General features: G+C 44.0%; 1 protein-coding gene and 1 long non-coding RNA gene across 6 annotated transcripts in view; one reads left to right on the top strand and one right to left on the bottom strand.

Moving 5' to 3' along the window:
* Positions 1-3,255, bottom strand: part of MTUS1 (microtubule associated scaffold protein 1) — a 111,852-nt gene extending 108,597 nt beyond the window's left edge. For 2 of the 4 annotated variants that reach the window (XM_068681472.1, XM_068681478.1), the window contains exon 1: positions 3,106-3,255. The gene's annotated coding sequence lies outside the window, so the exon portion shown is untranslated. Of the gene's footprint in view, positions 1-2,858; positions 3,035-3,055 lie in introns of those variants that run through there. The other 2 variants (XM_068681473.1, XM_068681475.1) reach the window with 2 other exon arrangements.
* Positions 3,256-3,261: 6 nt separating this feature from the next.
* Positions 3,262-9,527, top strand: LOC137856271 (uncharacterized). 2 transcript variants are annotated; one of them, XR_011096321.1, is made up of 3 exons: positions 3,262-5,724; positions 7,312-7,378; positions 9,373-9,527. It is a non-coding gene; the product is annotated as an uncharacterized lncRNA (long non-coding RNA). The 2 variants fall into 2 exon arrangements; XR_011096322.1 differs by having other exon boundaries at positions 3,524-6,014.
* Positions 9,528-13,373: the final 3,846 nt, after the last annotated feature.

Here is a 13,373-nt window from a genome sequence, read left to right as displayed (position 1 = left end):
GCAGGTCATGACATCTTGCCTGCCAGTGCTCTACGTGCACCAGCTTCATTTCCCTGTGAAATTCCCACGTGCTCTCTCCTGGATACGTGCACGGTAATCCACATCTACATTATGTGCAAAAATATGTTAATGCTCATTTTTAATATGGTATTTACAAACATAAAAAAAATAAACAAATCACAAAACCTCTAAGTATTTGAAGACTGCTGAAAGCACATTGGCAACTTGGTATTTAGACTTCAGTAACCTGGAAGAGCTAATGTAAAATTTATGATAAAAAAAAAAAAAAAGTCAACCAGAACAGCAGAGCCAGGGGGGAACCAAACCAAAGAGGAATGAAAACGGAGACTGGAGGGCTACTACAAGTGGGTGGTCGCAGACCACAGCACAGCCATACCCTAACAGCAGCTTGAGCTCTTCCTGATGCAACAACTAAACTGGATACTCACTGAAGCAGTTTGAGGTAAGTAACTTAACTGGAGAAGTGCCAGAATAATTAAGGATTAAAGACATTCATCCCAGTGAAGGAAAAGTCAATGGAATAAAACTGGAGTTGATACAGGTGCTAGCAATGGGATAAAAAGAAAAACTGTACTGTTCAGTAGAAAGTTACATCCCAAAATAACATTTTAGCAGTTTCTATTTTCCAGTACCAATGTAGAAAATCAACTACAATAATTATTGATACTGTTTTGTCACTTGGAGGACAAAAAAATATCAACTAGCACTTTTTTTGTCTCCGAGTAATAAATATTATTCTGCAAAATACCTTGTCTGTGCATAGTTATCTCAGTAACTACAGAAAATACAAAAGCAGTCAACAGCTTAACTTTTCCCACGCCTCTATCAGAACAACTGCTGAGCCCGAAAACATCTTAATATATAAGGTAGGAAAAGGACAACACTCCACAGTGCAAGTATTCTCTTGGAAAAGAACTAGACTGTTCTCATAAAAGTGGGAATGTTTAAGAGAAACTGTACAACAGCCTGATACGCTTTGTAAACACTGAAGAAGCACCGAGTCTTGTTTCTCTTTTGAAAAGATACCCAGTAAAGCCAGCTAAAGGACATTAACCTCATCCAGCTTCAGCTCCACTACTGCACCGCCTGAGCGTCCCTGAAGCCTGCCAGGTAATCCCCTGAATTCACAGGATACAGTCAACTTGAAAAGCGCTCAATTTTCCTGATTTAACAGCAGCCAGGATACATCGTGATAGGGAACTAAGAGAACAAAATGACCTAAAGAGAAATGGGGACTGCTGGGTAGGCAACCATTTCAGCGATTTCTGCTTGATCAAAATCCCACGTGGCACTCAGGCTCTGAGGGTACCTCAACAGCCAGCTACAAAACGTGCCCAATCGTAATAGAATGGGGGCATGCTTTAACATCTTATATGACTGTAACATATTACATTTTATAAAATCCCATAAATCAATCCCTTACCGTCAGACAGCTTAAGTGCATTCTACAGTTTCTATTTCGCTGGACTGCTGAGATTGTTAGCTGCTTGACACATAGCTAAGATCAATGCTAAGCCCTGCAATTTATGAAAAAATAATATTTGACATTTTCCATAATAATCCAGCTCTATGAAAGAATCTTTGCTCCTCCTAAGAAAAAAAAAAAAAGCCCACTTCTTTCATGTGTGATTGCAGACAAAAGTTTGCAGAAACCACAAAATGCAAGAGTTAGAAATACGAGCCAAAACACATTTAAAGCATCATTACTTTGTCAATTTCTGACTTTGTCAAGGCCTTTACATCGCATTATCGCAGACTTAGTCTTACAGCTGAAATCAATACCTCAGAAGTGACTAAGCAAAACAAAAAAGAATGGGGAACCAAGTTATGCATCCCATATTAAGCAAATAGCAAGCCTTAATCTCAATTGCCCTGAACGATACCATGAAACCAGCCTTAAGGTGGCATCCTTTAAAGGCTTAACATTTGGTCCAAGCTTTCCAAAACGCACGGCGATGTTTGTACTGGGTAGAAAACAGCTCTAACCAAAGTTTCAGCACCAGAACCACCTCATTATTGCTACCACCTCAGCCACAGCTCTGAGGCGGGCTGCCCTCGGCAAGGAATGCGAACTCCCCGATATTTTTAAAGAGGGACTGGATGAGTTTTAAACACGGCCTCGCCACCACACATGCAATGAACCTCTGTGACAGCAGAGCTGAAGGACAAACCACTGCTCACCCACAACAGTGAGCGCCGAGGACGAGGCCTGTCCCAAGGGCTGCTGTGGGGTCCCGTGCGGCTGCCACCACAATACCCCACTGTGCTGTGCATCGCACCAACTATTTGTAAAGCCCATCGCAGTCAGCAGTCCCGACTGCGAACCGCATCCACACCGCTCGTCATCACCCCCTCCGAAACCCTCAGCGATGCGAACCGAGCAGCTCAAAGCCTTCCTGCTCCCACAGAGCTGGGTTTCGCCCTGTGCACAGCCTACCCCTCCTCCCAGCCAGGACAGGGCAACCACGAATACCCAGCGCTGTGCATCGCTGGGCTTCTTACACTAGGTACAGCACAGGCAGCATTTTACGTTATATTCAGCTTCAGACTGTCACCAGCCTCACAGCACAGGAACCGAGACCTTGCTTTAGGAGCAAAAGCCGAGCCTGTCTCCACACAGCCCCGACACCCGAGGTGCAGCCCGGCTGTGCCCCCACCCCGCCGCAGGGGCTGCACGCACCCGGCCCCGCGCCCCGCGCCCTGTGAGCCGCGAGCAAACGGCACCGGGCTTCACCCGCTCCCCGTTAACAGGAAAATAAATAAATATATAAATAAGTAAATAAATAAATAAATAGAAACGCAAACTTTAATAAAATAAGCCCGGAACGGGTACTTACGCCGGCGCGCAGTCGCCACCCCCCCTGCTCTCAAGGCTCGGTTGCGCCCTCAGGACAAGCCCGAGCCCGAGCCGAGCCAGAGCCGCGCTGCAGCCGCACTTGCCGCCGGCTCCCTTGTGTGGAAGCCCGGGCTGGGCTCGGTTCAGCTCGCCGCCCCGTCCCGCCCCGTCCCGTCCCGTCCCCCCGGAGCCCCGCACCTGCCCGGCCGCAGCCCCGCCGCGGGCCCCCCGCGCTGCGCTGCCCTCACCTGGCGCCGGGCCGCCCCTGGGCGGTGCTCCAGGGAACGGGACGGGGGGGACCCGGCAGGGACCCGGCAGGGACGCGGCCGCCTAGGGGCCGGCTGGAGGCGCAGGTGGCCGAGCCGCCGCCTGGCCCGGGCTCAGCGCTTACCCCCGGGCAGCGGCGGGGCGGGACGGGAGCGGCCGCCTCCCCCCGGCAGGGCCCCTGCCTCGCCTGGCCCGGCCCGGCCCGGCCGTGCTCCCTCCCGCCCAGGCATTGATGCTGCCAGGCCCCGGCGTGCCCCGAGCTCCCCGTCCCACACGTGGAAAGCGCAGGGTGTCCTGCAGGAGTAGCCGCGGGCCTGAGGGCACCGTCACGTTGTGCAGCCGAGCCCAGAGGCCCAGCAGGGGCTGCCTCGGTTTTCCTGGCGGTGGAAGGTGTGTGGTGCCGCACCTGCGCTGCTCTGGGTGCAGAGAATCGGAATATCCCGAGTTGGAAGGGTCACACAAGGATCAAAGAGTCCAACACCTGGCTCCACACAGGACCACCCAGACATTCAGACCGTAAAATGGAGAGCACAGTCCAATCGCTTCTTAAACTCCGACAGGCTCGGTGCCGTGACTCCATCCCTGGGGAGCCTGTTCCAGTGTGCAACAACCTCCTCGGCAAAGAGCCTCTTCCTGGTGTCCAGCCTGAACCTCCCCTGTCACAGCCTGACACCATTCCCTGGGGTCTGTCGCTGGTCACCAGAGAGGAGAGATCGGTGTGCAGAGTAGGTTACAAAAAGCCCATGGGCTCCATAAGTGCTACGACTTCAACTCTGCCTTTACACACCTCGTCCTTGGTGTTGCTGACACTTCTGTGCGCTTAACCTCCGGGATCCGAGTGGTAGCCAGAGCCTCTGCATCCTTCCAGCGGGGGTCCTGGGACTGCATCAGTCAAAATAACTCCTGTGATGTCCTGGGACTAAAAAACCCAGCGGAAGAGGGAAGGAGAGAGAGGCCACATCTGACAGAGCAGCTCAGGGAGTTCAGGGAAAGGAGTGTTGTGTCTAAAGGCCACCCTGAGTGAAAAGTTGCTCTTTTATCAGAAATGATACTGTTGCTGTGAAGGACCTTGACTGGACAAACAAATCCTTCCCCCAGGGTTAATAACACCACCTGTTCCCCTTGTGCCCTGCAGGTTTCAGTGAGGACAACACAGCCCTGACCTCATGGAGCTGCTTCTTGGGATTCGGCACAAAAGTGGCATCTGCAACCGGTTCTGCCCATAACTGGAGGGACAGAAGGAAAATCTTTTACTCATCTTTACAAAGCCCCAAAAGATAAGTTCTGCTATGTAATGTCCGGGCTGGAAGAGCTTTCTAGTGCCAGTAAGGCTGGAGATGCTTACATGACGTGTCTGGTGCATGGTGCCATACAGCCCCGGGGCTCGTGGTGTGCCCATATGGGAGTCTGTGTACAGTACAGATCTGGTGACTCCATAGGAAATGCTTTCTTGATGTCACACTAATTCCCTGACCTTCCCCTCCACCCTCCGCTACTATATACAGTTGCTGGCTATTTATATATGATGAATATGATTCAGAATTACACATGCCAGAAAGACACTGAATCTTTCAACCTAATAATTAAAAAAAGGGATATAGCATGATTGCTTTGTTCCATCACCACATGAAAGAGAACTATTTATTTTTGTTGTGGTTAGCTTAGTAGTAACAAACAAAATATTTTATTCCTATCCATGAGGAGCAATCTTGCCCATCTTTATGGGCTTCGTCCAAAGTGTGCTGGAGTCAGTAGCAGTATGCATGGGCTCGGAATGGGCATGTGACTGCAGATCTAGAGAGCTGGATCAGAGCAAGAGGGCTGCCAGACTACAGGGCTGAGCATTGTACAAGACTTTGACACCCTGAGAGGGAATAATGCCTATCTTTAAGCGGGGTCCGTGCAGCGCTTCAGATCTTGGAAGGCAAACCCTCTGGTATTGCAGCTGAAGCACTCTGTCAGGAGGCTGTTGCTGTGGCTGGACGTGTGGAGCAAGGAACATCGTGAGATTTTTGTGGTGTCATTAGATTACTGCTCATGTGAAATTGAGTGATGGATAGTTTACATAGTCAGCCTTTTAGCAAAGTTCACCGGCATGGCTCCAACTGTATGTATCGAGGCTAATCTCAATTACAACTTGAAAATGCCTCTGTCTTTGTCACCGCAGGGATGGTCTGGAAAGTATCGACTGATTGCTACAGCTGAAAGCTTGTCATGTTGATCTTTATCCCACCAAAGATCACAGTGCACTCAGTGTACCATGCAACTGTTCCACCCTGATGGCTTTCATTTTTCCTGGTTTTGCTGTTTGTCTAGGCCTTTCATACGATAGTAATCAAGGAAAAAAAAATGTATTAAAAAACAAGTATGAGGCTTGGATTGTTTTAAACTGAGATAATAATGAGGGAATTTGGGAACAGTTGTACTGGCATTCCTTTAAAATCTTCCCACCTTCAACTTGGCTGGAATTCAGGTAGACGATGATAGTAGAAATCAATACACAGAGGAAAAGTTTGTCAGATTCAATCAAGGAAGATTTCAAAAAAATGGCCAAGGATTCTCAATGCAAGGAAGAAGAAGAAACCAGCAAGGCCACTGAGGTCTGCATAATATACTTTTTTTTTTTTTTTTTTTTTTTTTTTTTTTGCATTGTTTGCTCTTGAAGGTCTCTTTCCTGAGATACTACACAAAAACTGTCAGAAAACAGTTGTTCTGATCAAAACCTTGTGACAGCCCTTCTGTTGTTAAGTAGCCATGAAATGACTTTTGCCTCTCTTTTTTATTTTTCCTCCTCGGTTCTTCTGGTCCTTTTTTTTTCTTCATAAATATATGAAGAAGAATGAAGTGTTATGTTTCTTAATGTTGAAAAAGGAGGGAAAGGAAAGAAGAGGTAAGAAAGGGCAAAAAACTTACTAAAGGAAGAGAAATGGAGCATGGATGGTAGGGGGGAAGGCACCCAGGACTACGAAGAGGAATAAAGCATGGGAAAGAATTAGAGAGACCAGAGGAAGGTGTGAAAAAGGGCATAGGCTGTGTATCAATAGATGGGAATGGGCAGAAATGGAGTGACAGACAGTTTTGCATACCCTTGTCAAAAGGAGTTAGTCAAGACTAGGCTCCACAAGTGCCTCTGAAAGGACTGGGAAGAAAAACTCTGCTGACATGGGTGCATGACAGTCTTTAATAATAGATATGATTGCAGCAGGTGTAAATACACTGAAATGGTACCAGGTAACTTGAGTATCAATAGCAGTAAAAATGCAGCAGCACAGGATGGCCAAGTCTGTGTCCTGTTGGTATCCAGGGTAATGGATGGTTTGGGATATGTTATTAGGGAGCTCACTTGGTTTCTGCTCCTGGCTCTTAATGCTTGACTGCTGTGTGCTTTAATACTCTATGGTAATCGACTATAAAAGCAGTCTTGTAACAGGGATTGAAATTCAAATTTCTCTGCTCCCAGCCATGTACCTTAATTGCTGCATTGCAAAATGATGCTTTGCTCCCCTGGCCCAATGAATGTGGATTAGTTTGTCTCAGAATAACAGCTTTTCAGCCGGCACAATGAAAGGCATTCCTCTCACCTAGCCTCTGGCCTGGTGACAAAGGGAATTCCCTGGGACATGAGAGATAGGGATTCAGTGTCATCCTCAGGACTCTCCGTGTTTCTAAGCTCTACCTGCTGAGCTGCTAAGAGAGTCCCTCTCCTTCCTGCCAGCATGCTTTTGAAAGACTCCAAAGTCGAAGGGCAGACCCTGCTCCAGCATAACGCAAGAACTGATTGCGTTAGGTGCCAGGAAGGCTGTCGTTGCAGCATCAGGAGCTGGCAGCTCAGGTGCTTCTCACACTCTGCTAAAGATTCTGGTCCAAGGTATGGACACTTCTGGCGTGGTGCGAGGATGTGGGGGTGCCTGGCTCAGAGCTATGGGCTAGGAAACCGGTGCCAGATCATGGGGTTCCTGACTGTTCTCCAACAGTGAGTCCTGTTGTACATGTAGTCTGGGATAAGTCTTATCTCAGCTGTGTTTGGGAGAGCATTGTGCTGTGGATTTGTTCCTCTTCAGAGGTATGCTCACCGGTAATTCGCGGCATGGCGAGGCTGACTTCTGGCAGATAAGATTCCAGCGGGTGGGCAGCGAATGTCCTCTGTTCTGATTTTCTTTTTTTTTTTTTTTTTTTTTTTTTTTGAGGTGGGGAGAGGGCCAGTGGAGACATGTAATGAATGGCGATAACTGCATTTAAGTTCTTTGGCAAGCGGTAAGTACTGTTCCCCTTTGTTTGCCCATGCAGACTACATTTAAAGTGCTGCTTAATATAAAGCAAACCTTTCTGGAGGCCAGTGCTAATTTTGGTTGAAGAAAAGTATAGCACCACAGCTGAAAGTCTTCATTATCTTCTGAGGCTCAATTACTAATGAGCATTCTTTAATTTTTGTTACCACACACTTCACGTTCATATGACTTCTTTTCCGCCCAAGGCCTGTTTGAGTAAAATTGTGTACTTCCTGCTTTGACAACACACTAATGATGTTCATTAAAAGAAAATCATTAGGAGTAGCCCTCCTGAAAATGTTGAAAATGTTGTTGGATGGTAATTTGGGCTCAATCCTGTAATCTTAGCGGTGATTTTACCTGTAATGGCTACAAGTAAAGTCATTCTCTGTAAGAATCTTTGGTATTTCTCATCCACGCTTCAGAAAATAGTCAGACTGTAGGCACACCCACAAAAAGTTCTGGTGAACAGATCACGGATCTCTGCCCTAAATTAATCCCTTAAGTAAACATTTTCTTCATATGGTTTCACCAAAACAGAGCTATACCTACAAGCAGCATTGGTGGAGAACTAGAAAATATTGTTAAAGCTTTAAACATTAAACTAATTGGAGTTCACTTGATTCCCTAATGTAATAAAACTCTTCCTTTCCCAGGCCATTATCAGTCAGACAACCCCCTGCATTGTATGTGTTATTAATAATTTATTCCTTCCATTATTTCCAAATGCACATTAAAGAATTGGCTCATGGCTTCTAGCACAATTCTGAAGCACAACTCTGTAATTTTTGGAAATGTTGTCTCAGGGCAAATAAATTAATAAGGAAAAGGGTAAATTTTATCTTCTGTGGAGTTAAGATAACAGTTTAACTACTTTATTCCTATGAGTATTTTGAGAAATCTAGATGGGAGTTGTTTTCTTCTTCCTGATACTAATGATTGAATTTGTATATTATAGACTATTTTAATTACTTTTCTACTTTTTTTTTTTTTCTAGTTAGAAAAAAAAGACTGTTTTTCTCCCTTGCTTCTTTGGTGTCATAATCGTGAGCTTGTATAGCCTCATGGAGAATGATGTACTACTTTGTACCTGCCGTTGTTACCTTTTGATATTTTCCAGGTATTCTATTTCTAAGCCAACTTTTATATAAGCAAATTTATGCAAAAATACCAGATATGGCTATTTGTCTATTCTGCTTGGGGAAAAAAAAAAAAAAAAAAAAAAAAAAGATTATATAGTGAACTGGAGAGCCCAGCAAAGTGATCCTCATAGCGGTATTTTCAATGCATATGAGCGCAATTAAGGCAACAGAAAGGGTTATGACAAAAATGGGGGTGGCTAAACTTTGCAAAAGCGTGCTGGGTGGAAGGGTAGCTACTAGGAAAGGTTAAATCATCGAGTATATGCAGAAGATGTTTGCGAGATTCATATACTGCCAGAATATGAAGATTTCCAGTCATACTTGCCCAGTTCCTAAGAGACCAGTGATCTTTGTAGATGTCAAGAAATGATTGAACACAAAGGAAATTAAGAATCCTGGTTTTCAGCCACGTTGAACTGGAGTTGATGGTTAAGTTACCACGAGGGCACTAGCTCAATGAAATGACTCTGACCGAGTAGAGATGTGTGAAAAAAGTGCCTAGAGATGGTAGCTTGATCTCTTTGCAGGTGGGACTGTTTGCTGTGACAAAGATAAGACGGCTGACAACAAATTCCTGTGGGAACCACTGCAAGTTAGAGGAGAAATGGAGGAACTCTCCTGACCAGTTGCTGGTAGAGGCATCTGAGAAATAAGAAGAGTGGAAGATGATCTAAACTCTTACAAACAGTAAACAAGGAGCAGAGACGTTAGTTTGGAGTGCAGAGTGACAAGCAGCCAGCACCACATATTGTTACTTTTTTCTGTCATTGATCATTCCTTTGTGTTTCTGTTATTGTTTCTTTGTTTTTCCATTTAAATAAAACACCTTTTCTTCCAGAAGTCCTCCTTAAGATCTTTCTGTTCAAGGAACCTGTCTGTGGGAAAGCAAATGAAGTAGAAAGCAAGGTGAAGATAAAATTCCAGGAATACACTTGTGCAGACCTACCTGAAACTGTTTCTTGCCAGGAGCAGGTGTTCCCAGCCTCTGAGGGCTATGCCTCTGCACCAGTTCTGAGAATTCCATTCTTATCCATAGCAAGTCAGCTGTTTAAATGGTGCTGAAAATTACTTGCTTTGGTGACTTTCCTACGATTAAGAAACAAATCTTGCTATTGCAGCATCTCCCTGATGTGAGGCTTGGAAGTGAGATTTAGGTTAGCAGGATTTAGCAAGTATCCTTTGCACTGTGGCAACTGTGGACATGGGGATGAACAGGCTCTTAGCCTGCAGCAAAGATGTGGTGACGTGACTTGTACTGACAGGAGGGAAGGCTAAGCTAACTTGCCCATTTTGCCTATAGCAAAACCAAAGCAATACATGCTGACAATTTCTGCAGGTCAGCTGAGGCATGAGCTGTTAATATGCACTAACTTGATGGTACCTCTGAGCTCACAAGACAGTTCAGTGTGCCACACACATGTCTCTTTGCTTAAGCCCTGCTCTATCAGCAGTGGGATTCTTCTTGTCTTTTTTTCTTCTCTTTTGTCTTCTGTGGGTTTCAGATCTCTATGTATGCAAATATGTGTTGCATTAGACACACAACTCCTTAATATTGCCAGTTCTGCCAAGATTCATGCTAGCTGGAATAGTCCTATTTAGAATTATTTACACTGTATGTAACAGGGCAGAAACAACAGAGTAACGGGAGTAACTGTCATAAAAATCGTTAATTAAAAATAGAGACTTGCCCCAACAAAATAATGAGCAAAAGCTTGAAACCAGTTCTATGGGGATATCTAACAAAATATCCCCACTTGAGCCTGAATGAGAGAGGAGGCAACAGAACAACTCTGCGAGGAAGCTGCACTACAGCAGCTTTTGGCAGGATTCTGCACTACTTGCTCAAAAGGGATCTGTTAAAGGTGAAAAGCCTGACAACTGGAGAATAAAAACCTTTCCTCTTCTCTTTCCCCACCCTCTCTAACATGGATGGATGAATTCTGGTGTTAACGAAGGGACAGCATGTGCTTTTGATTTTGTGAGGGAAACTGAATGCTGGTCTGGATGTATGAAAGGTTGCTGTATATACAATAAAAGATTGGGGGAAAATGAGCAAAGAAAACACAAAATAAGCCTTCTGTGGATGTCATTTTTAAGAAATGGTATGCATCCAATGGGAGCAAGAAAATAAATGTAATTTTAAGATTTTTTCTTTCCTGGGTAGTAAGACAAGCCAAAAGAAGAAAATGAGAAAATCCGTATGGATGGAATCTAGAGTGAAAATAATCCAATGGGAGAAAAAAATACTTTTTTTAATTTTTATTTTTAATTTGCACTTATTATGTTTTAGTCCATGTTTTTCCTACAGCATGGATCACTTAGAGGTCTTATGTGAATTCATGTCTGAAACAATCCCTAGTTTCCTCAGAACAGGTTTGATGAAGTATTATTTTTGCTCCACATTTCAATACTCATTCTAACTAACCAAAGAAGTGTCGCTTGGGAAAAAAACAAAGCCTACCAACTAACCAAACAAAAACCACCTTAATTGCAACAGCCTGGAAGACTGTTGCTCTTGGTGTGGTTTTAATGGCTGGACAGGCCTTACATTAAAAAAAATTTAGTCCTGTCTAGGATTTCCCTTCAAACCACTTGACCTTCCAAAATGGGCAAGGCTTACTGCTGAATCAGGTACATCTGAAACAGAGAAGAATATTATCTTGTTGGAAAACTGCAGGTGAATGAGAAAGGTATTGCGTGTGTTAGGTTTGTACAGCACTCTTCACCCGAGATACAGTAGGATTTCACTATGAAATTGTGGTATTGGTATTTCATACCATTAAGACAGCGCAAATAAACAAAGTTTAAAATAAACTAGATAAATTTTGAAGTAATATTTTAGGCATATGTTATTTTTGGCTGTTGTGCTGATTCAGGGATTAATTGGAAGTATAATGAACTGTAACAAAAGAAAAGTCTAACGTGAAGTTACAAAACATTACATTGTCTGGGCAGTCTATTTCTTTGTTTTCACTTCAGTTCCTTTTTCTGATAGCCCAGTAGTCCTGGACAGTAGGAGGAAAAGATAAGTTGTAGTAGGAATGAAATGTTAGTTTAGGCATGACTAACTACTTGTTTTCCCTTAGCTGAACTTAAGGCTAGCATGTAGGTCAGCCACCAGGATGCCAGATATCAGAATCTTCTGAAGGCAGAAGTCAGTTTACTTGCAAAAGGGATTACACAAACATGCACGTTTTCTGTTGTGACGGGCTTCTGAGTCACAGCTGGAATGTGCAGTGGAGAAGTACTCATCCCTGCTGTCCCACATGGCGCCCTCCTTAACCACAATCCCTTGCTCAGCCTCCTATTAGTGGGTATTTGTTAGTTTTTGTACTTTTCCACAGTCTGAAATGAACTCCGGAGCAACAAACAGCATTTTCTAAGCCCCTATGTGCTACTAGAATTCTCTAAGGAATCCTTGTTTGTATGGCTTTTTTTCGTACTTTGTGTATCATAGGAGACAGACTGAAATACCATACCGTGCACATCGACTTCTGCTTCTGGATTTCATTTGCCATTTACAGTGAGCAGCCTGCAATGCGCTTTAAATGGCTGTACCAGGCACCACTCACATTAAGGGTCACTGATCTCCTCTCTCCGTGCATACTGATATAATGGATGGTGGTGCCAGCTTCAGCTGATTACTTCCTGCTCTCTAGTTCTGCTGTCTCCGTGGAAGCTGAAGCTGCAGACTTCCTTAATTAATCATACTGGTCTGGAAATTGAAGACAATAAGGCCTAAGTACAGTGGAGCCTTCTGCTATAGTCAGCACTTTTTTGCTTTAAATACATGGTTTGGATGCAAGCTATCAGTGGTAATTTTCAGGGAGAACTCTGGGCATTTTAAATATACCCTGAAATACTTGCACACTACACCTTTTCCCAGAGGCTGAGTTCTTCTTTCCACAAAGAGCTTCCCAAACTGAGGCATTCTGCTGCCTTAAAGCAGAATGCACAAAACCCTTAACAATCTGTATTGTATATCATCAAGCAAATGCTGCTAGCAAGGTTTTATCCAAGTGAAAAACCTGAGGATTCCTGATCATCACAAGGATCAGACATAACTAGTAGCCTAACCTAGTAACAGGATTAAACCTAGTCCTTGAATTACATATTTCTTCAGGAGGTTTCAAGGTGCTCTGTAAAACAGCCGAACGGTATTTTTCTCCTGTATGAGGAGAGATTATCAAAGGGCTCAGTGACTTGCTATGTGGTACAACAAAAATCAGAGATGGTGGGGACAAAAATTCAGGCTCACTCTCATAACTGCATTTTGAATTTTAGGTTTCATTTCTTCATTTCATGCATGTAGTGGTTTTTTTTTTTTTTTTCTTCTTTATAGTGAGAAAGTGACATCAATGGATCAGAATGGTTCCATTTTTTTCCTCTGCCTTCCAAAATGTGTACGTCCCAGAGAAGGGGTTTTAATTTTGGTAAGATGTTCTTCTCCCACTTTGGTGGGCTCCTCGATGGTAAAATAGACAGTGAAATAAACAGTATTGCAGTATTTTTTTCCTTCAGACAATAATACAGTGTTTGCTGAAAACACTTATTTTTGTCAAATGATCTAAGAAACACATTTCTCACTGAAGATTTATGTCACAACATTTCCAAGAGGCAGTCTGCTGAAACTTGTTTTTAGTGATTAAGCATAAATACAGCCGAATGAAGGCTTTCTCTCATATCACATTGGAGTTGCTTGCATTTAAATTAGTGGGTCAGCAAGGCAGGACAGTGGAACCTTTTCTTAGCAGCTGACTTCTCTCGAGTCTCATTTTACATTTTTGGTTCCAACACTATTCAGCTGAAAGGAGATACTGTAGGTAAAATAAAGGAGGT

Source organism: Anas acuta, chromosome 4, assembly GCF_963932015.1.
Source record: "Anas acuta chromosome 4, bAnaAcu1.1, whole genome shotgun sequence".
Taxonomy (NCBI): Eukaryota; Metazoa; Chordata; class Aves; order Anseriformes; family Anatidae; genus Anas; species Anas acuta.
The sequence above is the reverse complement of the archived record's forward strand: the minus strand, read 5'-3'. Positions and strand labels throughout refer to the sequence as shown.